Genomic DNA, 26613 nt, shown 5'->3' on the forward strand with positions numbered 1-26613 from the left:
TTGCTAAGTAACCGATTCGACTGAGTGGTTTTTGTCTTTATTCGATCTCAGGTGAACTTTTCATCGTTTTTTCATCGAGGTCTGTAATTGTTATGCTTTTGAATAGTTGAAATTAAAATCTCTTACTCAAATAAACGTGTTTGTTTTTCTCGGAAATTGTAATGGTTATGATTAATTGGTAACAGGACTGAGTGTCGTCCAATTCAGTCTGTAATCATACTCGTGATAACAAATCGGACTCCCGCTACGCGGTCGTCCGATTTTGTTAATCACTCGTATGATTACAGACCGAATTGGACTCCACTCAGTCCTATTACCATTATTAATCCAAATGGAGAAAGCGCGGCTTCAGTCGAGTACAGCAGTGTCTCATGTGAACCTCTAACTTCAGAGGCCTTCTAAAACAGTATCATTTCTTGTCTTTAGGGATAGCGGGCATGCATGGCCAATCATGTGACTGAGAGACGCTCATTAAGGTATCTGGCACTGGCCGCAAGTTTACATTTGATTAGTAAACAATTTTCCTTCCCTATATTATGTCGTTGGAAAATTTAAAACAAGATTTGATCCGAGTAACCAGCCTTATCTTTATTTGCTACTTTACTCTACACGCTCAGCACTCAAAGACTGACTAATTTTATTTGTGTCGGCTTTAACAGCTCTTGATAACTACAACAACAACATCCTTTATTTAAACGCGATGCATGTTAAATGAAAAGGCTTGCTTGAGCTCTTGATATGATTACTTCTTGGAACAAATCTGCAAAAGGATAAACACAAATCAATCTTTAACCACTGTGTCACCTAGAAAGTCGAATTGATAAATGGGTCTCTTTTTCTTCGCAGTCTGTTTGCTTGCCGCTTTTATAAAAAGAAAACAAATCACGATCATGACTTGCTTAGGATACCGAGTGTCTATGACTAGCAAGTAACAACCAATTTCTGACACGGTTCGTAGCTCACTGGCGCTAGTATATTTGAACTACTTTAAAAGGGTGCCTCGTGACCAAAAATTTGTTGCTTAGGAAATTTCTTACCTCAAACTTTAGAAACTAGACCTCATTCGCACGGATAGTATTTTTGAACAGGTTTGTTCTCTTGAAGCGTATCTCAAATGTTAGCACGGCCATCATGGGCTAGTTGGCGAAAATCCATCGATACCGCTGAAATGTGCGCACTGGCTTCAGTAAACTTGCCAAGTTTAAGAGCGATTTTCTGAAAACTTAAGAAGATATGGGTCCGCAAAGTCGCGAAATGTTACAGACGTATGTGTGGTGGAGGGCAAGTTTGTGCCCTACAATACAAACGTCTGTAAAATTTTGCGACTTTGCAAAGCTATATCTTCACTCGATTCTTTTAAAAATCTCAAACTTGGCAGGTTTCCTAATTGTAAGGCGCCCTTTTCAGCACTGTTTATAGAGTTTTTGCTGACTGGTCCGTGCCAAAAGTTGAATAAACTCTGAAAGGATCTATTTGACTTGTAAATGATTAGTTTGCTTCGAAACTTTTCTTGTTTTACTTTAATTTCTTACTCACTTCTGGGCAATTTTGCACGCACCAATTGGGGCAAGGCTCATTCACACACAACTCTTGACATCCAGCCAAGGTATGATGCCAAATTTTGGGATCTTCAAGCTGGCTAGGCATTCCCCCATCTTGAACGACATCGAAACCAATCATTCCATAGTCAGTGGATTCTTATAACAAAAAAAACAATTAAAACAAAGTAAATACATTAAGGAGGCTCGATGTAGTTTTTTTAGCCGAAGGGTGCTTGTTTTGAAAATTAAAATTTTCTGGGAAGCCATTGTTCGATTTTTACCAAAATACACGATAATGATCAAATATGACCAAATTTTAATTTTTTACCCGTCACTTAATCACAAAGGTTACCATAGCAACCATTGGCGTTTTCTTTTGTTCTCAAACAAGCTTGATTTTCTCGAAATCTAGATTGACTCTTGGTATTCATTTTTTGATATGTGCAAGTATAGTAGATTTGCAGAGTTATCCGCTGGTCATACCGGTACCAGGGCTCCTCTTGAGTACACCCGCTGACCGGGGACTCGCGTGCTCGGCCGAACGAGTCGGCCATGTTTTTGTTACGAAACACTGCGGACAATTTAAAAGACTAAACGAGCTATTTCTCGCCTTATGGACTTCTTGTAAGTGCTTTTCGCTTCGTTAGATTAATCTACTTGTATTGTATTGTCATTTTTCTGTTCTTGTTCGATTGTAGAATGATTCCTTCATCGCTGACATTAAAGTGAATTTTGTACATCGAGAATAGGCATGAATAGATTGTGCTAGTAAATGCAGGAAAAGTTGCTTCACAATATACCCAAAAGTTGCTCTAAAGTTGCTCAAATAGCAAAAAGTTGCCACAAAATTAAGAAAAGTTGCTTGCTCTAGAGTCGTTTTGTTTTCGATAAATACTCAAAACGTGTTTGTTTGTTTGTTGCCATTTAAACATTTTTATTAAATATACTTACAATCATTAAAAGAGGCCAAAAGCAATTGTTATATATATGAGAAATATAAGTACTTTGTTGTAATCAATATACTCTTTAAACTCAACATAACTTCAATAATAGATAAAAAATAAAAAAATAAAAAAATTAAAATAAAAAATAAAAAAAGGTAAAAAAGATAAAAATCCTTCGAAATGAAACAACCTTTTATGGTTTGAATCGGTTTTATATCAATTTGTTGCTCAAAAGTTGCCAAGGAAGGCACAAGTTGCCCTAAGTTGCTGGTACTACAAAAAGTTGCTCAAAACGCTAAAAGTTGCTCAAAAGTTGCCGAGCACAATCTATTTATGCCTAATCGAGAAGGCTATTTTTTCAAGATTGACAACCTGTACATAAAATTTTAGGAAAATCTGTAAGAGCGTTTTTTAGTAAATCAAGAATGAAGTTTTTGTTATTTTCTTATAATTTCCTACAATTGGCAGTCGATATATTTTTAACAAATTAAAGCAAAAACTCTTTCGCCTTTAGTTAATGGTTTTAGATGGTGTAAGTATTTATATTTCAGTAAGAGTAACTGCGCTCAAATAATACAAAACAATTTAAAAGCGCCTATTTTATATTAAAACAGGGTTTTTCTGAAAATTTCATTCTTGATTTACTTGAAAACGCTCTTACAGATTTTTCTAAAATTTCGTCAACAGTTAGTCAATCTACTAAACTTTAAGACGGGAGAGCCATAAATCTCAACCGGGGACCTACATTAGCATAAATTCGAAAAATTTGAAAAAAATTCACAGCATAGCCCTAGGTGAACTATAACTATAAATATATATTTTACTTCGATTCCGTGAATATTTTAGGCGTACGGAAGTGATCTTGATTTTGCATCTCACGGAAGCGGTTTCAGGGGTCTAATACCGCACACTTCAAACACCTCAATTTCAAAATCAAAACGATCTCTTTCGGAACAACAAATACATCATCAAAAATAATAGATTATTATACACATTTTGAATGGTTATTTTCTTAGTTTGAATCAATATTAAATATTTGGGATATTTTTAATTATTCGCATCATTTTGATACATTTCACGCAAGGCAAAATTGCTAAAATTCAGCGCCTAAAATCATTGCCTGGTACATGAGCTAAGGTGTAGAAACTTATACCACGTGAAAGAGCATTGTTTCTTCTTTGAAAGTCCGTTTTCAAAACCACGGGCTACTAAAAAGACGATTTTTAACGGCTTGAAATGCAAGTAGTTCTTTCGTGAAATTTGAGCTTCGCCGTAACGGCTTCGCGATGTTTAAAACTGCCATAAACAAAACATATAAACATATTTGAACAACCCGGCTTCAAAAATACTTGTGATCTGGTTCCAGAACATATTTACCAGACTATTTTGCGGGATTTGGTGTCATTTGTAAGAAATAACAGGACAACTCGGATTAATATTAATCCGTGGATTATAATAATAATAGATAATAATAGGATTATTATAATCCAGTAATAGATTATTATAATCCGGTAATAGATTATTATAATCCAGTAATATATTATTATAATCCAGTAATAGATTAAGGCACGGCAAAAAATTGGAAGGATTAGATTATTATTAATATTATAATCCGGATTAATATTAATCTCTATTATAATCCCGATAAAATTCCGTGAATGTTCGGATAACAGATATGTCTATTTGACTATCTGACAGATAGTATATGACAAATGTATATGACAAACACACTGCAGACTTACAACACAGGTCTGACGAACATAAGTCACTAATCACATCCGTCACATGACGATCACTTTTGCATATGCTAAAGCTACGGATTAGACGATGTTGTTGACCCTAGAAGTAAAGTCAGCGAATCCGTGTCGTGGGCATGTTCTTTTACAAAAAAGGAGACCTAACGACAGGGAATCGTTACCAGCTGCGAAGAAATAGCGACAATCCCAAACACACCAACTGTTTCGAGGTTCGGAGTCGGCATATCACAATGGCAACTATGAACAAGAATTTCTCCCCTCTCTTGGCGCCTTTTGTTGATGAAAATATTATCTGTGAACTGACATGGTAAGCATATTGTATATGATGTCAAGTTCACGACAAAACTATTTCAGCTGTTTCAAACAATAAAGTATGTTTACATCAAGCTTCGTTTCTATTCCTAGCTTAGTGCTTGAAGATGCAAAGTGGAGTAGGGGAGATTCCGGTCGACTTGCAAGGGCGCACAAAGTACGCGTGGGTCCAATCTTCGGAAGTTTTGGACTAGGATTGAGTTGTTGAGATTTATTATTAAGATTAATATTAATCCGATTAATATTAATCTTACATAAGATTAATATTAATCCTAATGGATTAAGGCACGGCTCAAACCTCAGTAATAGATTATAATAATCTATTATTGGATTATAATAATCTATTACTGGATTATAATAATCTATTACTGGATTATAATAATCATTAGGATTAATATTAATCCGATTAATATTAATCCGAGTTGTCCTGAAATAAGAAACCATTTAAGCAGTTTTATTTGACCTCAAGTTCCAAAGTGAACACGGGTCACGTAGCAATTGTCAAAATCAAAGCACTCTTTATCAGATCAAATCAAAATCAAAATATTCAGAATTTGTTTAAAAACACACATAACAAGCGATAAAAATGAAGTTTTGTTCGTACCTTTTCGTGAGCTTTCTGTATATTAGATGAATCCAAGGAAATCGGACTAAAACAATTCCAACATTCGGTCAACAGCGGCCATTGCGTTACACTACACAGGAAGACCGCTTGTCAAAGGTATTGTCTCAACCTTGGTTTCAACTTTCAACCTCGGTCAGTCAATCCGTTTAAAAGATATTAAAATAAGACAAATGCCGGGAAAATGAGAAAATGTCAAACAAAAATAAAACATAAACGCTAGCCTCAGTTATGTTTTCCTTGTGGCTTCCAATAAAATAAGTTTGCTTGATCTAGCGAAAAGGAAACATAAATAAACATGACCTAACACCAAGTAGTTTCCCAATGCAGGTCATGTTTATTTTAAGCAAACCTCTCCTTAACTTGTTACACAATCATTATTCTTGCACCTTTCTACAGTCAGTGCCTCTCAGTCGTGTATCCAGGTTAAGTTTGCATTTATATCACAACAAGTTGTCGTTCGTATTATCTTGGAAAAGTGCGAATTTCCAGCTGAATTTTCCGTGATTCATCTCGATCGGAAATGGCATTTTGTGAGTATGCTGAGAAAGTTGGGGGACAATGCGGATCCAGTGCTGAACATCCGGCAAATTCCCAATGTATCGCAATCGAAAAATGTGACAAAGACATCAGTGGTCATTTGAAAACTTTTGCTGGTGGCTTTGCCGATTCTACCCTAAAAAGTGAGGCGGAACTTCTTTTAGCTAGAGCAGGTATGTATAAACAGAAATATTTCAACATTGTCACGTACGCTTGACACGTTGGCCGGCTGACGGGGTAGGGGAAGGGAACGAGTAGGTTGTAAGGGTTGGCATGCCTGATTTACTTAAAAAATACTTAAAAATACGTTCTAAATTATTAAAGGGACGCAAGTCTTCTAACTAGATATCGAAAAACGCTAACTCCCCTCCGACCCCTCCCCACTTTTGTATATCGTATACCCAAAGGGGTAAGTTTGCTCCGGATAGCTGTAAATATTACGTTATCAGGCGAGACCTACTGGCGAGTTAAATACCTCTGAATGGAAAAAATGTGCACGAGAAAAAAATGCAAAGTTCTTTATCCGTCTGTTTACCAATGAGACACGGGTAACTAATATTATGTATAAATAACGATTACTGATACTGAAATTAAAAGAAGACCCAACGGCCCGTAGCGAGTTCGCACGCGTTCTTTAATTTACTGAAAAGGAAGGGCTGCTGGTTCGACAATCTGTGTGCAAGTCTTTTTCAGTTGGAGTGAAGTGAGTGGTGGCGTTTCGTCTGTGTATGTAACAAGTTATTTATAGGTCATGTCAGTTTATGTCATGCAGTATATACACGCCGCTTAACTGGAAAACACTCAATTTGGAAACCTAGGTTTTGATTCATAACGTAGTATTCAGGTGCTAAACAAAACTTTCTAGCCTATGCTAATGGCTTACTACCTTGTGTATCATTTTTTCAGGTATTTTCGAGATCACCAGCAGCCACCTAAGCATGACAATTTGCCCAAAACATAGGGATAAATTTGGCCTCAGATGGCGCTGCCAAAAGCGATTCTGCGCCGTTCCACCAAGTTGGGCACCACATAAGACTACGCAGATGAAGGGTGATCGTAGTGTCACGTTCGTGCAGTCTAAACTCATCTACAAGATGACCTCCACACTAGTCTCTATTGGATCTCGTAAGTCCTTATGAGTTGTAGCTAAAGCAATCTTGTAAAGTACGAAAACTGCTTACCTGTGACTGAAATCGATCAGTATTTTAGTTATTTTTTACTTGGTTTGATTCTGAATGTTATGGATATGTAAATCATTGTTGTTTCTATTGGTTTCAGCAATATGTAAGCTGTGTCGCATTTTGCTGAGTAGACCAGACCCAACGCCCCCGGCTCAACAAACAGAGACTTTAACTGATCAGCAATTAGTTAAAGTCGAGAAAAAGGACAAAGAAACAACCTCCCCATCAGATGAGTCCGCCGAAAATGAACCAGTAAGTCGAAGGGAAAAAATGTCCAACATGTTTTCTGAAATACGTAAATCATTTATAGTTGCATAAAACCATGGGTTGAACTTGGCGCGTGAGGAGAGATTCCTTATAAAAATAATGCAGTACATGCGCATGCTCAGAATGAGCCAATAAGAAACGAGGAGTGCGGCATAAGGGTTAGAATTGCTCGCTCAAATGACGAATGCAACTTCGCGCAAATGCAAAGAAAGACCGCTAAATTGCATCCAAAGCCACTTCAATGAGTAGGTACAAAATACCAGGAATAGTTGACGGATAACCATTTGTCTTTTGACCGTTAGCTTTTAATATATAATCTGGCAAGCCTAGGTTTGTAAAGTTATTCCCGTTGACCTTGCCTTACATGGTCGCGTAGATGAACTCGTCATCTGTGTGCGCGTGTTTTCAAAAGTGCTACCAAGAAATGTTTTTCTTGTTAAAAAAGTGCTAAAATGTTTTCTCTTTTAGCGAGACGTTTCGGGAATAACACGAGAAAACATTTTAGCACTTTTTTTTAACAAGAAAAACATTTCAAAGTACATAAACAAAGTGCTACACAGCAACTTATTATTTTTATCTACCAAATATATATGTTTTTCGCCACTTTTCTTTTGGAAAAAAAAAAACTGGCGCATGCACATGCAAGTAGCAGGAGGGCATTTTGCGGGCGCATGCGTGCAACCGCTGTACAAAGACCGCGTGATCTTGGGAATAAAAATGGCGCGGAAGATTCAAGCTTTGTTTTTTGCACTGTTTATCGTCACATAATTAAATATAGACGTAAATTTCGCTAAGAAAAGGTGTTTTGTGTGTAGCAAGTCTCTTATAAAGCAGATTTTCTGGCCTGGTTCGGGATCGTTGTTGAAAATAATGGGAAAATATGTGGGACAGGTAGGAAAGCCTTCACCGACAAAAATCAAACAGGCCGTAAAAAGAGGAAAACATTTATTCGTGTGCTGGAGTGTGATATATTAGGATCAAAACTTCACATCAAATCAATTGCTGTAATAAAAGCAGAGTGCGAGCAATATTATAGCTTGTCGGGAGATTTTTTGCCTAAAGGGACGGTCACCAAAGAAAAGAGTTTTCCCTGAGGGGAAAGACATGTTTGGGTGTTCTGCACATGATAATGCAGCTCACTGATGACTCACTTGCCCTCGACTGGCAAACAGGGTTTCCTGGAACAAGAACTGCAGATCTTTAAATCACATTTAGGCGACACAGAAATAAAACGAGTCGTTATAACAGAACGAACATCAATCTTAAAGAAACAAACGTTGAAATGAAAATTTGAAAATAACATTGTTTATAGTTAAAAATAATTTCTTAAGACATTTTATGCAGCAGTTATTAGAACGTTTCTGAAAAATATATATATCGCTTGTTCGTTTCATGCTATTTTTTGACTGGTGATCAAGGCTAGATTTTGATAAAGGAGCCAAAAATGTATTAATTAACATAGTAAAATGTAAACAAATAGTCTACCAGCAAAGAATTACCATAACACTTTAAAATTAAGACCGATCTCAGTAATTCTTTTCTTGTTCAACGGAATAATTGTGGTACATCGAAATGTGAAGTTATTTTGACCAATGCTTAAGTTTAAGGAAATAATCACAAACGATAGTTTCTCTGTTAGAATAAACCAGCGAGAACGTACGTTGAAGAAAGCTAAAAATTACCACAATAGACCATTTTTTAACGCTACCTTCGCAGCATTAGACGATAGTTCAAGTACTTCAGGCTCCATATATCATCGGTAGACGCTGGAGATCAAGGTTAGATTTTGAGATTTTTGCATCGTGAGAACGATGAAATTGCAGTTTTATGAAAAATCTGAACAAAATCATGACCACTCGCTCAAACCCGGGATACTTGATTATAACATCGTATAGTTAAAACTGCTGTTTTATATTTAAGTACTAAGTAGCCGTAGCACTTTGACCGTTTAGATCTCCCAGCTATTAAAAACATGGGCAAGGTATTACGGTTCTCGACATTCGGTCGCCATTTTGTCCACGCGCAATGTTTAATACACATAGCCAAAGTCTATCAGATAAACGGCACGCCGACACCAAAGTATGCTTGTTGTTGTCAGAAGATAAAGCAAGGACTCTTAGTATCGTATACAGCAAATAAAACTTAAAACACCTTTTATTTTGAGCTGAAAATTAGGCCATAAATTGTGAAAAATATGTAAACAATCGATAGCAGAACTTCTCTGTCGTGCGCACTAGCCCATATCGACGCATGCGCACGCAAAATGCCCTCCTGCTCATGCAAGTAATCCTGGACTATTTCTTCTCGCGCCTCACGGCGCCTCGACCCCTATATTTCAAGTGCGCACGGAAGGGAGAGGAGAACTAATCTAACTATGAAGCGCATTGAGCTTTGTAAATACCCTATACAATTGCCATTACCAATCGAAATTCTTCATTTTTTTCTTCCTTTATAGGATATTGAGGCTTTGAGCAGTAGTGATTCGCTATGTCAGGCGATGGAAAGTGTCGCTATTGTGTCGGACGAAACAAGTCTATACGTTCCTGATCAAACAGAACAAAGCAGCAGTGAGCTATCAGGTGAAAGCAGAGCCAGCGCGACGCTGAGTTTTTGCCGAACAAAGCTAAACGAGTTCTTGGCAGCCAGTGGAATGTCTCCCTTAACACAGCAGCGGAAACCTTGGGCTCAGCAGTTAGATTCCCGGACCAAGTATTCATACGTTGCTAAAGCAAGGGATGCAGTCGTGGCAGCCCTGGAAGTCATTATTCCAGATGACGCAGGTGGCCTTTGGGAAGCATTGAAAAAGTCAGGTGAAGTTGAGAGTGCTTTGGGTGTTTTGTCTGAGCCTAACTCAGCTGATGACAAATATCTGAAATCCCTGGCAGAAACATACCAAAATGCCGCAAGCTGGGACACGCGGCGACAAGTCCTCTCCATCATGGCAGACCTTGTGCCATATAGTCTTCTCCAGCGATACATACCTGGCATCACGGAATATCGAGTAAAGACCGCACGACAACACGCAGTAAAATACGGGCGAGGTTCGCCTGTGCTCGTGTCCAAGAGTCCCCGTATGCGTGTGGACTATGCTCAATTGGACCATTTCCTGGACTTCATCACCAGTCCACATGTAATACTAGATCTACCCTTTGGCCAAAGACTACTGCCCCTGTCGGATGGAAGTGTCCTGGAAACACCTAATCTTATTAGAACTATGATACCAGAACGAATCGTGGCACAGTATACTCAGTATTGTAAGGAAGTCAGCTTCACGCCGTTCAGCAGATCTACTATGCTTCGCGTCTTGTCCTCCTGTGCTGCCTCGGTCCGAAAGTCACTTCAAGGGCTCGATTACATCGCGGCAGACGGTGGTAAGGCTTTCGACGACCTGATTGAAATGTTGCCAAAGCTGCGCAGAGACGACAGAACGTGGATAAGTCGTTTGCAGAAGGTACTGAAGGAGGCAAAGCAGTACATTAAGGGTGACTATAAGGTATGTTCGATTTGATACAGTAAAAACATAACGGATCAGAAAGGACGTATAGGCAAAGACAGTTATCTATCACACATTTTAAAGAAATACAGACTAGTACCCAGTCGCTCCAGGGACTTGCATAATTCGAAGGCCAAGTACAAATATTTTCTTCCGAAGCCCGTTTTCGCGCGTCAGTTGCCTTTTTCAGACTGATCAGATATAAGACGAAGACTTTGTACGAATTTAAAGTAATTACACGAAACCATTTAATTAATAGCACCTGAAAACGCGCGCGTATGACGCGTGACTGGTTTTTGCTTTACCGAGTCTTATTCGTTAAGAATGTGGCGCGATTTGTTTTAAGCCAGACAGTGTAAGAAAATGCACTAATGAATATTAGGAATTAATGTGAATACCGCCTACGCTTAGAAAGGTTTAACTATTTAATCGAAGGAATAGTTAGAACGTATGCGTATTTAGTTTAGCTTTCCTTATTATAGGAGATTGACGCTTCATGTCCTTCATTTTGAAATGCTACACCCTCTTTTGCGGTAATCTTTTTAATTGGGAGGTAATTTTTCCTTCAATCTTCGTAATCTTAAGTCGCGTTAATTTCAAATACCTTAATTAACACTGTCACAAGCGTCAATTTCTTATAATAAAATGGGCAAAACTTGATTTAGTAAACCCAAGTCGCTCTTACGAGGACTATGCGTCCATGAACGATTTAGACAAAACAGGAAAGAACAAAAATTCTTAAGTAAAGAAGATGATGTGTTCACATGATTATCTGCAGTATACGTACCCTTCTTGCTTTTGCAAAGTTTGTGCTTTTCACTGCTATATGGTTGTAGGATATGATACGATGTAATGGTACGATGTTAACAAAATACTGTTAAAGTAAAATATTACAACATCTTACTACAGGTCCATGTTTCGAGTCATTCAGCCACCCCCGATCACTGCAGCAGTTACGCTTTAAGCGACCCTAAGGACCAACATTTTTGCGCCGACTGCGATCAAAGTCATGAGGAGAGCTGCACTCAATGTGAGGTGCTTAAAGCTGCAATGAAAGAGGTTGAAGATGCCATCACTGAAGCCCCGCTGTCAGAATTTGAACGAGACGACTTGCAGTATATGTTTCACCAAGCCCTCCATGCCATAGAATCATGGAAAGCACATCAGCTGCGGTCCCTACAACAAGACAAGGCACGTACAACAGTTCTAGAAAGTCTTGACGAGACATCAGTGCTCACAACCCAGGACTGGGCAATGAAGTGGCTGCCCCAAAAATATCGGGAGACCCAAGCTGACTGGTTCGGCAAGAGGGGTATTTCCTGGCATGTCAACGTAGCAGTGCGCAGGTGTGCTAGTCAGCTTGAGCAGCAGACCTTTGTCCACATAATAGAAGATTCCAGCCAGGACGCAAATGCCGTTGTTCAAGTTCTACAACACACACTGGACGCACTGAAGGCAGAGCATCTTGAAATTACAAGTGCAGCACTAAGGCAAGATAACGCTGGGTGCTATCACAGTGAGCCATGCTGTCAGCATGCCGTCTGATGGGAGAGGCGACGGGGATTGATGTAAAAAGAGTCGACTTCAGTGACCCTCAGGGAGGTAAAGGGCCTTGTGACAGAAAAGCCGCTTCCATCAAGGCTCATGTACGACGATACATCAACCAGGGCCACGACGTGGTAACGGTGCGCGACTTCAAAGAAGCCATGTTGTCTCACGGGGACATGAGTGCTGTGCGGATCGTCCTAGTTACCGATGCTACCAACAAGCAACAGCAAGAGGTTCCAGGCCGCTGGGAGGGTATCAGCAGCTTAAACAATTTCCTCTACCAAAAGGACTGTGTCACAGTATGGAAGGCATACAACATTGGAGAGGGAAAGAATATACCATGGTCTCAATTACAAGGTTATAGTTACAGCAACAACATACATGCATATCTTATATTAGTTATATACCTCTATTCTGATATTTTCACTACTGTGTTAAGAAAAAGTCAAGGGAAAAAGTAAATCGGAAAAAAAACTATTTAATGATGGGCAATCCGATTTCTTGTTTTTTTTTTTTTTTTCAACATCTTATTCTTATTGGAATGAAACTCCCATCTTACCAGTAAAATATTAAATAAAAAAATAATAAAAAAGATAAGATAAGACTGAAATATATAAACAAATAAATAATTTAGAAGAGTCTTCCCTACTATTTTGTTTCATTTGTACATTACTTTGTTACTCCTTTTACTTTTTTCTTATGTTTTTTTCTGGCCATTATTCAGTTCCTGTAAGGTTACCAGATGTGTGTAAGGCTGAGGTGTCTAAAGGAGACTTTGTGGCATGCTCTAAAGAAAGGCGCGTACCTGCCGAACGAGCCATGACTGAACACTTGGATGAAGAAGAAGACGAGGACGGAGATGAAGAAGAGGAAGGTGCAAGCAGTGGGCTGTTGTCGTGTCCTGTGGATGGGTGCATCTGCACCTATCAAAAGTACTACAACCTTGAGCGCCATTTGCTGTTCGGAAAGTGCAAACTCGTTTCTGAGAAGCACACCCTTTTTGACCAGGCAGTTTTGGCGTACGCTAAGAAGATTCAAGAGGGTTGTTCCCTTCAGCCAACACTAGCTGTCCCGACGACAACTGATCATCAAGAGTGCCCAGAGGCCCCCCTAGAGCAAGGCTGGGCTCTAAAAGTTTCAAAGAAGGCCAGCCGTTTTAACGACAATCAGCGCCAGTACCTGAATGCTAAGTTCCAGATCGGGCAGGAGACTGGCCACAAATCCGACCCTGAAAAAGTATCTCGAGACATGCGATACGCAAGGAAGGAAAATGGTCAGCGGCTCTTTCAGGTTGACGAGTTCCTAACTGCGCAGCAGATTCAGGGATACTTCTCGCGTACCGCTGCAAAATTGAAACACGCGACATCTCAGTCAGCTCATGTAACCGATGATAACGACCTTCTGGCGGCCCAAGAGGAAGAAGCCTTCTCCTCTGCTCGTGCATCCATCCTAGACCAGTGCCAACTGGTTCATCCCATCGTGTATGACACACTTAATATATGTTCCTTGTATACTAGTAACAAGCTTACCAAACTCAGTGTTGCACAACTGCGGTCAATCTGCGATTTCTACAACATGGACATCGAGGCCCAATCATCAAAGCGAAAAGCGCCTTACATTAGTTTCATTTCAGATCTTGTTGGGTCGTGTTCTTGCACGAGGGTTTAAGACTTAAATGTTGACTATTGCAACTGATTGGAGAGCTGCTTTAAGGTTACACAATACCTTTAGAGGGCTACTTTTGTCGAAAAAACGTTTTTCGGACTTAACTCAATATTTACTATAAATATAGCAAAAGCTAATTGATAAATTGCTTAATAATAACTTGACCCATTTAGTTCATCTTGAAGTTATAGAGTAAAGGATATATTTTCAAATAAAGGAATAGCCAATAACAATGAATATTACAGAAAGATAGTCAAACCAAATGACGCAACAGGAGATGTATTTAGATAAGAGAGCTAAAAACCATCATTTTTTGAGAAGGTGGGAGACGGGAGGGGTAATTTTTTCTGAGCTAGATATTTATTTTTCACATGTTTCATTTTCATTTAACGAATTTTTTTTTTTGGCTTTCTTGCACGATTATTTCAGCCGGTTTTACTCTGCAGCAATTTATTTGGCTAATGTCCACCCCTCCCCCCCCCCCCCAAGAAAATAAAGGTTCGTTCCTAAGTGTCATCTGTTGAAAGTCACCCGAGTTAAGGTCACGCTTTAGTTTACTTAACAAACATTTAGGGTAGAAGGGGTCACTAACAACAATAATAAAATATTTAATAGACTGTAAGGGACGGATAAACGTCCTTCTGTAGAATCAAGCCCGCAAAATATAACAGCTTGTCAGCGGTCTATCCATTATGTAACGCAAGCTAACGATAAAACCAGCGAAGAATAGATGTTGTTTTCGATGTGCTTCGATTGGATTTTTTAAAGTTTCCAGGGTGCTTTGACTACTTATTATAAGGTATGAACATTATTTGATTGTAGCTCTTGTTATCTGTGTGACAAATGAAATTCATTGATTACAATTTGATCTGATAAAGGGTGCTTTGACCTTAACAAACGCTACGTGACCTGTGTTTGCTTTCTGTTACTTTGGAACTCGAGGTCAAATAAAACGGCTAAAATGGTTTCTTATTTCTTAGAAATGATACAACACCACGCCAAATAGTCTCGCGAGTATGTTCTGGTACCTGTTGACAAGTATTATTAAAGCTGTATTGTCTTAATATGTTCATTTGTTATTCTTTTGTGAGTTTCAAGCATCGCGAAGCCGTTACGGCGAAGCTCAAATTTCACGAAAGTACTACTTGCATTTCGGGCCGTTAAAAATCGTCTTTTTAGTTTCCCATGGTTTTGAAAACGGATTTTCAAAGAAGAAACAATGCTCTTTCACGTGGTATAAGTTTCTACACCTTAGCTCATGTACCAGGCAATGATTTTAGGCGCTGAATTTTGTCAATTTTGCCTTGCGTGAAATGTATCAAAATTATGTAAAGAATTAAAAATCTCCCAAATATTTAATATTGATTCACACTTAGAAAATAACCATTCAAAATGTGTATAATTATTTATTCTTTTTGATGATGTATTTGTTGTTTCGAAAGAGATCGTTTTGATTTTGAAATTGAGGTGTTTGAAGTGTGCGGTATCAGACCCCTGAAACCGCTTCCGAGAGATGCAAAATCAAGATCACTTCCGTACGCCTAAAATATTTATCGAATCGAAGTAAAATATATATTTATAGTTATAGTTCACCTAGGGCTATGCTGTGAATTTTTTTCAAATTTTTCGAATTTATACTAATGTGGGCCCGCGGTTGAAATTTATGGCTCTCCCGTCTTAACATATCAAAAAATAAACACCAAGAGTCAATCTAGATTTCGAGAAAATCAAGCTTATTTGAGAACAAAAGAAAACGTCAACGTTGCTATGGTAACCCTTGTGGCTAAGTGACGGGTAAAAAATTAAAATTTGGTCATATTTGATCGTTATGGTGTATTTTGGCAAAAATCGAGCATTGACTTCCTAGATAATTTTAATTTTCAAAACAACCACCCTTCGGCTAACAAAACTACATCGAGCCTCCTTAACTTCACCAGGACAATTGCAGGCTACCCCTACCTAACCCTCCCCCATATTTTTTCAATGTGCCCGTAGTCAATTATACAACTGGTTGGAGAGAGGCAGTGCGAGAAAAACGAGTCTTCCTTGAGAACACGGCACAATGGCCCGGCCACACCAATGCACCGGCTTTGTTACGTTTCATTTTCGTTCGCCACGGCGCTGTTAATGTTAGCTATCGGTATGGAGTTTTAAGTTCATACCCTTTTAAAAAAAATGATCACAGAGTATGCACGTAGAAGAAAGTATTATTTGAATGGTTTTTGAAACATATGTCGTGTCCAAGATGAAATTCTTTTTTTATAGTGGTCATGCATGCACTTAGCTTCGAGATAGCTAGTTTACAGGCATGCCACTGAAACAGAAAAAAATAATATTTAAATGAACACAACGTGGTTTAATAACCCAACTGGCAAATAACCAATGGGAGGCGCGGTGGCCTAATGATTAGTGCGCCGGACTCCGGATCGAGCGGTGTGGGTTCGAGCCTGGCCGGGGTCATTGTGTTGTGTTCTTGGACAAGACACTTTACTCTCATAGTGCCTCTCTTCACCCAGGGCCGGTAGGTGTATAAATGGGTACCGGCGAGCAAATGCTGGGGGGTAACCCTGCGGTGGACTAGCATCCCATCCAGGGGGGAGTAGAAATACTCCTAGTCGCTACAGATGCTACAGATACCGGCATAAGCTCCTTTCTGTATGGGCCACTAGGCTCGACGCAGACTTTACTTTTTATTTTAAGAGGCAAACCAGTTGGCTATATACATTACTAAAGGAATCATTGTCTGGCCGAACATGAAACACTGTTTTCGCATCTACAAGATTTTAACGGACCGGACCTGAAGACTATACCTTTGTGTCGTAAAACACAGATATAAAGATGTTACATACCTGTTCGGCGATGAGATCGTGGTCTTGCCGAACGTGATGTTGCAGACACAACGAGCAGAGCCATAATAACAAAACAAATTCCCTTCATGATGAAACGATTAACAACTTAGCTGGTCTACAAGAAACTAGAGAAAGGTGAAAAGGCAAAAATAAAAAAAAAATAATAGTTTAGAGATGTGTTACTGGTTGAAGTACCTCGCACGGCGAATATCTTAAATATTTAGTTACTTCGAATTCCATTCAAAACTTATATGTTTGCAAGTGTCATTAAAAAAAAACTGAAATTAGAACCCAGCCTGCTCGCGTGTTTATAAAAATTAAAAAAAAAAGATTAAGTAGTATGAACAGTAAGTGATTTTTTTTTTAAGCGGAGTTTGTAACTCAAATAAAACCTTGAGTTTCGATAGCGATCTCTTTAAAGCAAGCAGGGCTTGTTTTTGAAAAGTAGATAAACACAATCAGTCAAAAACTTCCTTTGCTTTCTCCAACCCACTAGTATTTTCAGTTGTTATATAGATTACAAGGTGATAAATCCTTCTTCGTTATCGTTGTGTTTGATCACGAAGTCAACACGAGTCGAAAGAACTTAAAAGGAATTAAAGTGATTTACACGAATCAGTGACACTTAATTCATGCTTATATAAGAAACGTAAAATAAGTTACATTTTATCTATACCTGCAGCAAGAGCGGCAATATAGCGCACTACATTCTGATAAAGCATGGCAAAGCGCAGATGTCATTCCATGCAGCCGAGGGAGATGTTAACCCACCTTTGAAAAATAGACAATGAATGCTTGAAACAGAGAGAGCAGCAGTCCAAAAATAATGGCCCGTCGAGATAAACTTTAGTATCACCATACCGGTAAGAAATGTCGATCAGTCTAGATTTCCAATCGGTGGAGAAATATATATATATATATTTTAAACTGCGGACTATTTGCAGTCCCATGTAGATTCAAAGAGCAGCTTTTACGTTTGTAAACGACGTTTGCAAAATTAGCATTATTTAAAAAAAAACACGCACTCTGTTAAACGGCCGCGCACTACCTAATATGGTACAATACCTAATATGGGGGGGGGGGGGTCTGAACCTCCCGCCTCCCGTACCTTTTACTCCCGCTTCCCGCACCTTTTACTCCCCCCTCCCGCCCCTTTCCATAGCTGTTTTCCCCTGTTCGTTCTATATCCCTTGCGAAATATTATGAAATGTTACGAAATTTCACTCGTTTTCTCCCGGTTTCCGCCACCTTAAAAATCCCGCTTCCCGCCCTCTCTTCTCCCGCTTCCTGCCCCTTTTTCTCCCGGGCTTCCGCCCCCCTGTCCCCCTCCACTAATATGGTACAATATGGTACAACTTTAATACTATGCCATACCATATGCATAAGCTGCGCATTACAAAATAAGCGCTTTTTGTTGAAAAGCATGTCTCAACAGGACTTTCCTGCAACATGCTAAGTTTGCGAGGATTTTAAAGTTCAAAAATGTATCAACGAGCGGCAGTCCGTGTATTATTTATTAAGACAACTGTGATCTCACCGACCTTGGATATTGTGCTTATGTTAGTTCTTATCTCGAGTAATAAAAACCTGAAGAATATAGATGAATGGTCCGTTTCTAGTTGTACAGTACAGCAAAATCTAATTTCAAAAACTACACTTATTCTCAATCTTATCCTACTGCCCGATGCGATCGTCGAGATGAGTACGTCAATTACAGTAAAAACCCGAGATTAAATATAAGAACTTAATTTTTAAGCACCTGTTATATATAGAAAAAAACCTCTTTAGCCTAAAATTTGTAATCAGGTTCATAGTTTTTTAAAATGCATTAAAAATGTTTACTTTTACGGAAATATGATAAGTCGGCATTCTGGATCCTTTTGGATACCGGCTTAGAGCCTTATCACTCCAGTTGCAATGAAAATGCCTATGTTAAAGAGGCATAAGATATTATCATTATTATTGATACATTCCCAAAACTAAACAGATGGTATGAAAATTTCATATAAGGGAAAGGTTGAATAGCACGGTTTTTAGAAAGTAAAAACCAATTAAGAACCTAGCCAAATAGCTTAAATTTGTGCTTATTACTATTTATGTAAGTACCTGTTAAAGCTAACTTGGGAAAATTGAGGCTCTTACTCGCGGGTTTGCACTGTATGTCTGGTTATGTAACAAAACAAAAAAAACGATCGAGTGTGGGAGCCTGAAAATGTGGTCCTTCTTACTCTTCGAAAGTAGCGACAAGAAAAGGCCGAAAAATACGACTAAAGTCGGTTAAGGTTTGTCGTTTTAATTTTATCCAGCATTTTACTGACCTAAACTGAGTAAAAAAAACTCTGTACATTATCGCTGCATTTTCTCAAGCAAATCATCAGCAGCAGGCTGCAACGGGTCTAAATGGTCCCGCTTTCTTGACCTATCGTTAGTATCGTTCGATGGCGTTCTATACAACAGTACAGAATTTGTCTGCAATTATACTGAGTTCAGGCAAGCTTTGACCTTGAATCCTCAAGGGAGGAGAAAGAGAGGTGGCCCACGGAACACCGGAGCAGGGTCGTTACTAGAACTTTGCCACAGACGAGGCAAGATCCTCCTAAGGGGTTTTGGGGCATACCACCAGAAATGTTGAAATCTAGACGCACTGAAACTCTTTCAGAGACATTTTTCCTGACGTATTTCTTGTTCAACTGGGGATTATTTTCCCAACAAAATATATTTTGCTTAGTTACGGTCCTGCCTGAAGACGTTCGCAAGAAGCAGAGATCAAGTCCGCGGGCAAGAGTTGGTACCAGCTAGAGAGGGATGCAGAGAACAGGAGGCTTTCGAGAGAAACTTTTGATGGCATATGCTCTTGAGAAGGACTTCTTTCTACGTAATTGTAGACAATGTTCCTATTTAAGTTCAAAGAAACAAATTTGAAACTAACTTACAAGTAAGGTTCTCAAACTAATCCTACCTGATATTTCTCTGGCAAACATACAGTGTGCTGGCGTAAGTGAGATTCCTTTTTTAGGACGGTTGTTTAAATCAAATGATAGTGTGGGATATGCCAAAATGTAGTGTTTCAAATACTTATTGATAACATCTCGAGTTAATGGCTGCCTAGGGGGATGGGTAGACTAAGTAGCTCCCGCACATCAGTGATATTTGCAAGAAAACGAGTTGTAAGGTTGGGGTCTTATTGAGACTTTGTAATCTAACTCCAAGGTCTGCAAAGTTACAGCTGTACAAATCTACTATTTTACCTCACCTTTCATATTGTGATATTGTATAGCACTTTTGCAGATCATCCGATAAGGAGAAAATTGAGAGAGTTCAAGAGCGCGCACTCAGGGCAGTCCTTAAATCCCATTCGGAGACCTACAGTGAGCTACTGAAAAGAGCAGGTCTACCAAGTCTGTACCAAAAACGGCTACAAAACATCGCCATCTTCATCTCTAAAGTAAAACACGGACTTGTGCCCACTTATATAACATAAATATTTAATACAGCCCAAACCGATATACGTTTTCGCACAGTACATTGTGGAAAACATTCTTTACGATATTTATGGCCTTATCTATGGAACAAACTAGATTACAGTGACAGAGAGAAACCAAATGTCACGAGTTTTAAAAACAGTATTGGGAGAAAATACCTCACACGTCTTATACAAACAGAGTGTAAATGTGACATATGCAGCTTGGCCGCTATAAATTCTTAAATTTTAAATTTTAAACTTTTAATTCTTGACTGCAATTTTTATCTCACATGCATCCACTTTTATTATAAATTTTATATTCTATTCTCATTAATTTATTTATTCATTCATCTATCTATTCATCTATGTAGTACGGTACATTTTTCTTAGAATTTAAATGTAAATGTTTTTAATTTTATATAGCTTAGATATATTTTAATGTATATTTTAGTGTCCGCAATTGTTTTTTTTTTTTATGCTAAATACCTCATTCGTCCATTCATTCATTTCTTCGTTCACGTTCTCACATGAATGGCTCGCTACCCCTCGAGAGAACAATAAAAAAACCAGGAACGATGCTCCTTGCCCCAAAAACTAACATTGTACAATTCATTAATTATTCATGAAGGTGCAACCCAATCCCAGCACAGTATTCAGACCACATGTACACAACTGAAACCCCAATACAAATCAAACAATAGAATTAACTTTTGATACTGTAAACTCCTGCTCAGCTAATTAGTATTCATTAACTTTTGATACAGGTCTCTACTGATTCGCATAACAATACTTTGCATTCTTTTATTGTTTTCATTTCACAAGTAGAATAAAATATTCGCGTCCGATCTGTATGGGCATTTACAATGGCTCGCCTATCGGCTCGCCATTAAACGCCCATACAGATCTCCCGCTCATATTTTATCTACTACATAACAACTGCTACACTAGAGGGCCAGTACATTTAAGCTTTCGAGAGCTGCTACACTACGTTTCATTCCTTGTTTCTGGGACAATACCGCAAACATTTTTTTATCTTGTATCAATGTCCTTTATGTACGATAGCTTTAAAAGCTGTTATCATTATCATTATTTCTTTCTCCGCGTTCAACGAAAAAGAGTCTTAACTTCCTGACATGAAGAGTCCGGAACTCGGGCCAAAACGTTTAGCTAATCCGTGATCCGCTGTTTTTTCGAAACCGGGAATCGGCCCAATGAATCGCAAAAAACCGTGTAGTACCTTAGTGTTAACTGATTTTCAGTTGCGTAGAAAAATAAAATTCAAAAGTATTTTAGGTTTTTGTTTTTCTTGCGCGCTGTAAAAATGGAATAATTTATTAAAGTCCCATCTCCAAATGCAAAATTCATTTTTTCCCTTCACGAAAAACGTCATCCAGCTTTCATTTCGTTTTTTTTTTTTTAATTTTCCTCGCCGGGAGGGAAACGAAATTTAAATTTACTGGAAGCTTTTTGTTTTTCGTTCTCTTTTATAGACTAAAAATGGATTTGAATTTTCTTTTTTGTTTTCGTATGAAAATTGGAAAACGAATTTAAAATTCGTATCTCGTTATTCCTTTTCTGTCAAAAGTATTGAAACTGACAAACTTTGTTTAGCTGAAATATTAAACAAACAAAAATGGTGGCGTTAGAAAATGTTCTTGATAAAGACTTTGTCTGCCGGTTTCTTCTCGAACCGAAATTTAACGTACTTATGAAGAGCTTGTCACTTAAATCAAGACTCAATATCAGATTCTAAAGGGTTATAGTTTACGAAGCGTTAAAAGGTTTTGTAATCACAAAGGAATCAGGAAAAGAATGTCCTTTTCTGATAGAGTGCTCGATATCGCAATACTACCGTTGTATCAGAGGTAAGGATATGTTTCAAATTAATATAACAGTCATGAAAATGATGTTTCTGACGAATGAGCTTGCGAAGAAGGCTGAAACAACTATTTTGCCGGCACGGGATACAACACGGCCTGTGCCCCAGGCCGGTGCATTATGGGGGTTAGCCAGGGGTATATAAAGGGAGTTTAACACGTGATAGTCATCTAGGTCTCTGAACCAACCCTGTTCAGTGCTCCGTTAATTTTCTGTTTTTAGTTTTTTTCATATTTTCTTCCGCCTCGTTGCTGACCAGCCTTGATTTTACTTGATAAGCCTCCGTAGGACGGGCTACCAATCGTTGGACATGAGCCATGGTTCCTACCCAGATTTCCGGCCTCTTTATGGCAGGTTTTTTCTGGCCTCCGTGCTATCAGTCTATTGCTCCTGTAGTTTTTTAGCCTACCTGGTACTAATTGTTTTGTACTTTTTGTTTTGTATGAGTAGGTTCTTCTTTTTGGTCCAAAGTTGTGGATTACTCAGCCCATCTGGCAGTTTACGCTAATTAGAGTTTGTTTAACTTGCAACTATATTTGCCTTACTGGCTCTACAAGTTTGTATATAGGGGATTAAGGTCCAAAGAAGTGGGCCCCTCAGACTAACTGGCAGTTGAACACTAAGCTTGTTTTCCTTGCACTTTATTTTCCTTACTGGCTCAATTATTTGTATTTAGGGGGTCTTAGTCTAATGTAGTGTACTCCCCAGTTCGTTTGCCTTGCAAGTTTGGCATGTCGCTTTTGTATGTGGGGTATTTTGGTCCAAAGTTGTGGACTCCCCAGCTTAACTGGCAGTTTGAGATGTAAAGCTTGTTTAGTTACCGTTTGGTCGTGCACTTACCAGTTTATGTAAACTTAGAAATAGCTCCGCACTTTCATATTCATTTTTTCGTAAGTCATTCACAGTGTGATGTCATTCTACTTCAGTATACGTATGAGTTGTTACGTATCTGCTTTTGTTTATACTCGCTGTGTAGCCCTTGCAGCTGTTTGTAGAGAATTAGGTTTGTAGCTACTGTAGTTTATTAACTGGTACTATATGTTATTTCTGACGAATGAGCTCGCGAAGGAGGCTGAAATAACTATTTTGTCGGCACGAGATACAACTAGAATTGGGCTCCAGGCTGTGAGGTCACGGGTAATGACGTAGGGCTATACAGGACAAAGGACATGTAGGACAAAGAGAACTGAAAGCTTTTTTAACATTTCGCTACATTTCGTAACTAATATTATGCGTAGTCCTTTCTTGATAGATTTTGAATTGTAAATAGTTGACTTATCATTTCATGTAAGTGTTACTCGATAATTCAGTTCCGTTTAACTGCAAAAGAGTTTAAATTAACTATAAGAAGGGTATAGCACGTGGCTGTCAAGGCCTCAGAGCCAACTGCTTTCTTGGTCTGCAGTTTACGTTTATTTTTATTTCATTTTGTAAAGCCACGTAGGATTGGCTTGGAGCTTGAGCCTTGGTTCCTACCCAGGTTTCCTGGCATGCATTTTTTCCCCACTGGGGTTTTTTGTGCAAGGTTTTTCTGGCCTCCGTCTAACCGTATGCGTTTTGTAAGCGGTTGCTCAGCTCTGTACGCTTTAGGGCTTTTTCATTCGTTTTTCATTTTCAATGTTTTAACGGTACGTCCACGTCGTTAGAACATATGAGATTTGTAACACATCCTAGATTCTTGTCTTATCGGAGTTTTTGGTTCTCCGGCCTAACTAGCTAAGCCTGTGTTTTAGAGTAGCTCCCTAGCCTAACTGGCACTAAGCCTGAGAGCTCACTGGGAAATGTAGGTCAATGCGTGGGTTTTCGTCCACGTCGTTAAAACATATGAGATTTGTGACATATCCTAGATTCCTGTCTTATCGGAGTTGCGGTTCTCCAGCCTAACTGGCTCTTAGCTTGTGATTTACAGTTGCTCCCTAGCCTAACTGGCAGCCTAACTGGCACTAAGCCTGAGAGCTTACTGGGAGATGCAGGTCTAGGCGTGGGTTTTCTTTGTAAATTTCGCCTAACTGGCGTCCTATCGCCTTGTCCAGTTGATGTCGTAGCTACTATTTGTAATGACAGTCATTTAATTAAGTTTAATATGGATAAGGATATTTTACTATAGATGTGTCCTGTAACTAGAGTTTTGAATGTGTTCTACTTGTATGTAAACATTGTAAAATAGTGTAAGGAAATGTATGGGATTTGGGTTGGTTCGTGTCAGGCCGCCCTCCTAAATAAACTTATTTGTCCTATAGCTGTGTGCTTGTTTGTTGTGTAGTGGAGGCAAAATTTAACCTATGTGGGTATATAACTACAATTTTCTTCTTCTTATGACATTTTTGTTTCGAGTTGCAAACATTTTTCTTTGCTCTGTGAACAGCTTGTCGCTTTTTATACCTACATAAGTATTCATGACTGTTGTTCTAAATTTGGAACACATCCTTTCCTCTGATGTGGTACGCGGTTCGTACTGCGATATCGAGCACTCCAAAAACCGAAACCAGCATACTTTTCCTGATTCCTAGGTGATTACAAAACCTTTTAACGCTTCGTACAATAAAACTCTTTAGATTCGGATATTGAGTCCTGATTTCAGCGACAAGCTCTTCATAAGTATGTTTCTGTTCGATAAGTAACCGGAGGGCAACGTCTTCTAACGCCGCCATTTTGTTTGTTTAATATTCCCGCCAAAACGGAGATTATCAGTTCCAATGCTTCTCGCCGAAAATGAAAAGCGACAAACTTATGTTGATTTCTTTTCAAATTTCATACGAAAAAGCAAAATGAAAATTCAAATCCGTTTTATTAATGTACAGGCTAGCTATAGAAAAACGAAAAACAAAAAGCATAATTAAAGTGAATTCGAATTCCATTTTCCTCCAGCCCAAAAAAAAAAAAATGAAAAATGAACATGAAGGTCAGTTGTCATTTTTCACGTGAAAAAAAAAAACGGATTTTGGGAATAGGTCTTTAATTCCATTTTACTGCACTAAAGAAAAACGTGATACGAAAATAATTTTGAATTTCATTCCATATATGTGTATAAATTTTGACTGATTCGTGCATCCCCAGGCTAAAACAAACGGAAATTAGACATCCAATTAAAAAGAAGGCTCACATTTAATTTCATTTCAGATCAATCGAGTTTCTACATATAAATCAGGCAAAATCGACGTTCTCATTATAGTCGCTTCGGGCTGTAGGATAAGTTTGAAATTTTGAATTTTTTTTTTATAAATTAGTTTTGTTGCCCTAAGAAAGGAAATAAAGCAACAAACAGACGACACATTTATATTCTGCTGGTTTTCATTACTCGAGATAACACTTCATTAATAGTCCAAGGTAGACCCGCCCGTTCGTCAAGGTCGGCCAGGGGTTTTAGGAATACGGTAATAGGGGGATTTTAAACTAAGTATACAGTGCCTTAGACTAAAATTGAGCCTTTTATGGGTATAAAGTATGCTATGTTATTGAAATGTAGGCATTTTGCTTGATTTTGAGTGGAAACTTTGTGAGTTCTGGGTATGTGTATTTCAAAGATGCGCCACATGTTTAGCTCTAGCTACATTAAAAAAAGGGATTTCTGTTGACCCCTTTTTGAAATCTACCTGTATTTAACACGATACTTGGTTGTTCCAATTTTAGTCATTTTCTTTTCTTACTCGATAATATAAATATTACATTTTACCACATGTAATTAATACCATATGCATGTCAGGCTCAGTATTTGTAAAATCATCACTGTTTCCAAAGACACCAAATTCCGTGCCAGTAATCTGTTTGCTGCGAGGAATAATTTCGCTCGCATTAAGTTATCTAACAATACATTTCTGTGTGAAAATCCATAGTTTTCATTCGCTCCCGCTACTACGTGCGAAACGCGAATGAGAGGCGGCTGTATTCGCAGGCTAGTGTAACAATTTTTTGTCAAGTTATTGAAATTTTGCAAAAAAGGCAATATATCGCAATTGCAATAACACTCCTGACACTCTTTTCCTTTTGTAAGAATATATTATATAAGAATATTGAGGCTGAAATTGGCGACATTTTAAGAATATCATTTTGTTTGGTGAAAATTTGTAAATACAATTCAATTACACGGGCCTCTTTTTATGAGAGTTTTCCTCCCGGGATGGCTTTCGTCCCGGGATGAATTCATCTCGGTTTCTGGTCATTTTCTTGTTGCTTTTTACATGATGATACATGATTTCGTCCCGGGATGAAACACCGGGTTGAAATGTCATCCCGGGATGAATCGTGACGAAACACCCCATGTAAACAGTCCTTCCCGGGATGAAATGTAATGTTATGTAAGGTCTGTAAGCACGGCCGAGATGAATTCAACTCGGGGGAGGGGGGGGGGGGGGGACGATTTATCCCGGGATGAACACGCTCATGTAAAATGAAATTTTTCACCCCGAGACGAAATTCATCCCGGGATGAAACTCATCTCGGCTCTCATGTAAAGAGGCCCTAATAAACCGTCTAAAATTCTACCTTTCTCTTATCGGCAAAACTAACAGAATAGACGATACAAACCTGCACTGGCCAAATGCTCGATGCTAATG

General features: G+C 38.6%; 1 long non-coding RNA gene across 3 annotated transcripts; it reads right to left on the bottom strand.

Moving 5' to 3' along the window:
• Window positions 1-573: 573 nt before the first annotated feature.
• On the bottom strand, window positions 574-26613 carry LOC144664380 (uncharacterized). Of its 3 annotated transcripts, none has more exons than XR_013572777.1 (4): window positions 26585-26613; window positions 16720-16844; window positions 1537-1697; window positions 574-760 (listed from the first exon to the last, which is right to left on the bottom strand). It is a non-coding gene; the product is annotated as an uncharacterized LOC144664380 (long non-coding RNA). The 3 variants fall into 3 exon arrangements; XR_013572778.1 differs by lacking the exon at window positions 26585-26613 and adding an exon at window positions 19679-19722; XR_013572776.1 differs by lacking the exon at window positions 26585-26613 and having other exon boundaries at window positions 16720-16927.

The sequence above is a fragment of the Oculina patagonica genome, chromosome 8 (assembly GCF_052425735.1).
Source record: "Oculina patagonica isolate OP01 chromosome 8, crgOcupat, whole genome shotgun sequence".
NCBI classification, from domain to species: domain Eukaryota; kingdom Metazoa; phylum Cnidaria; class Anthozoa; order Scleractinia; family Oculinidae; genus Oculina; species Oculina patagonica.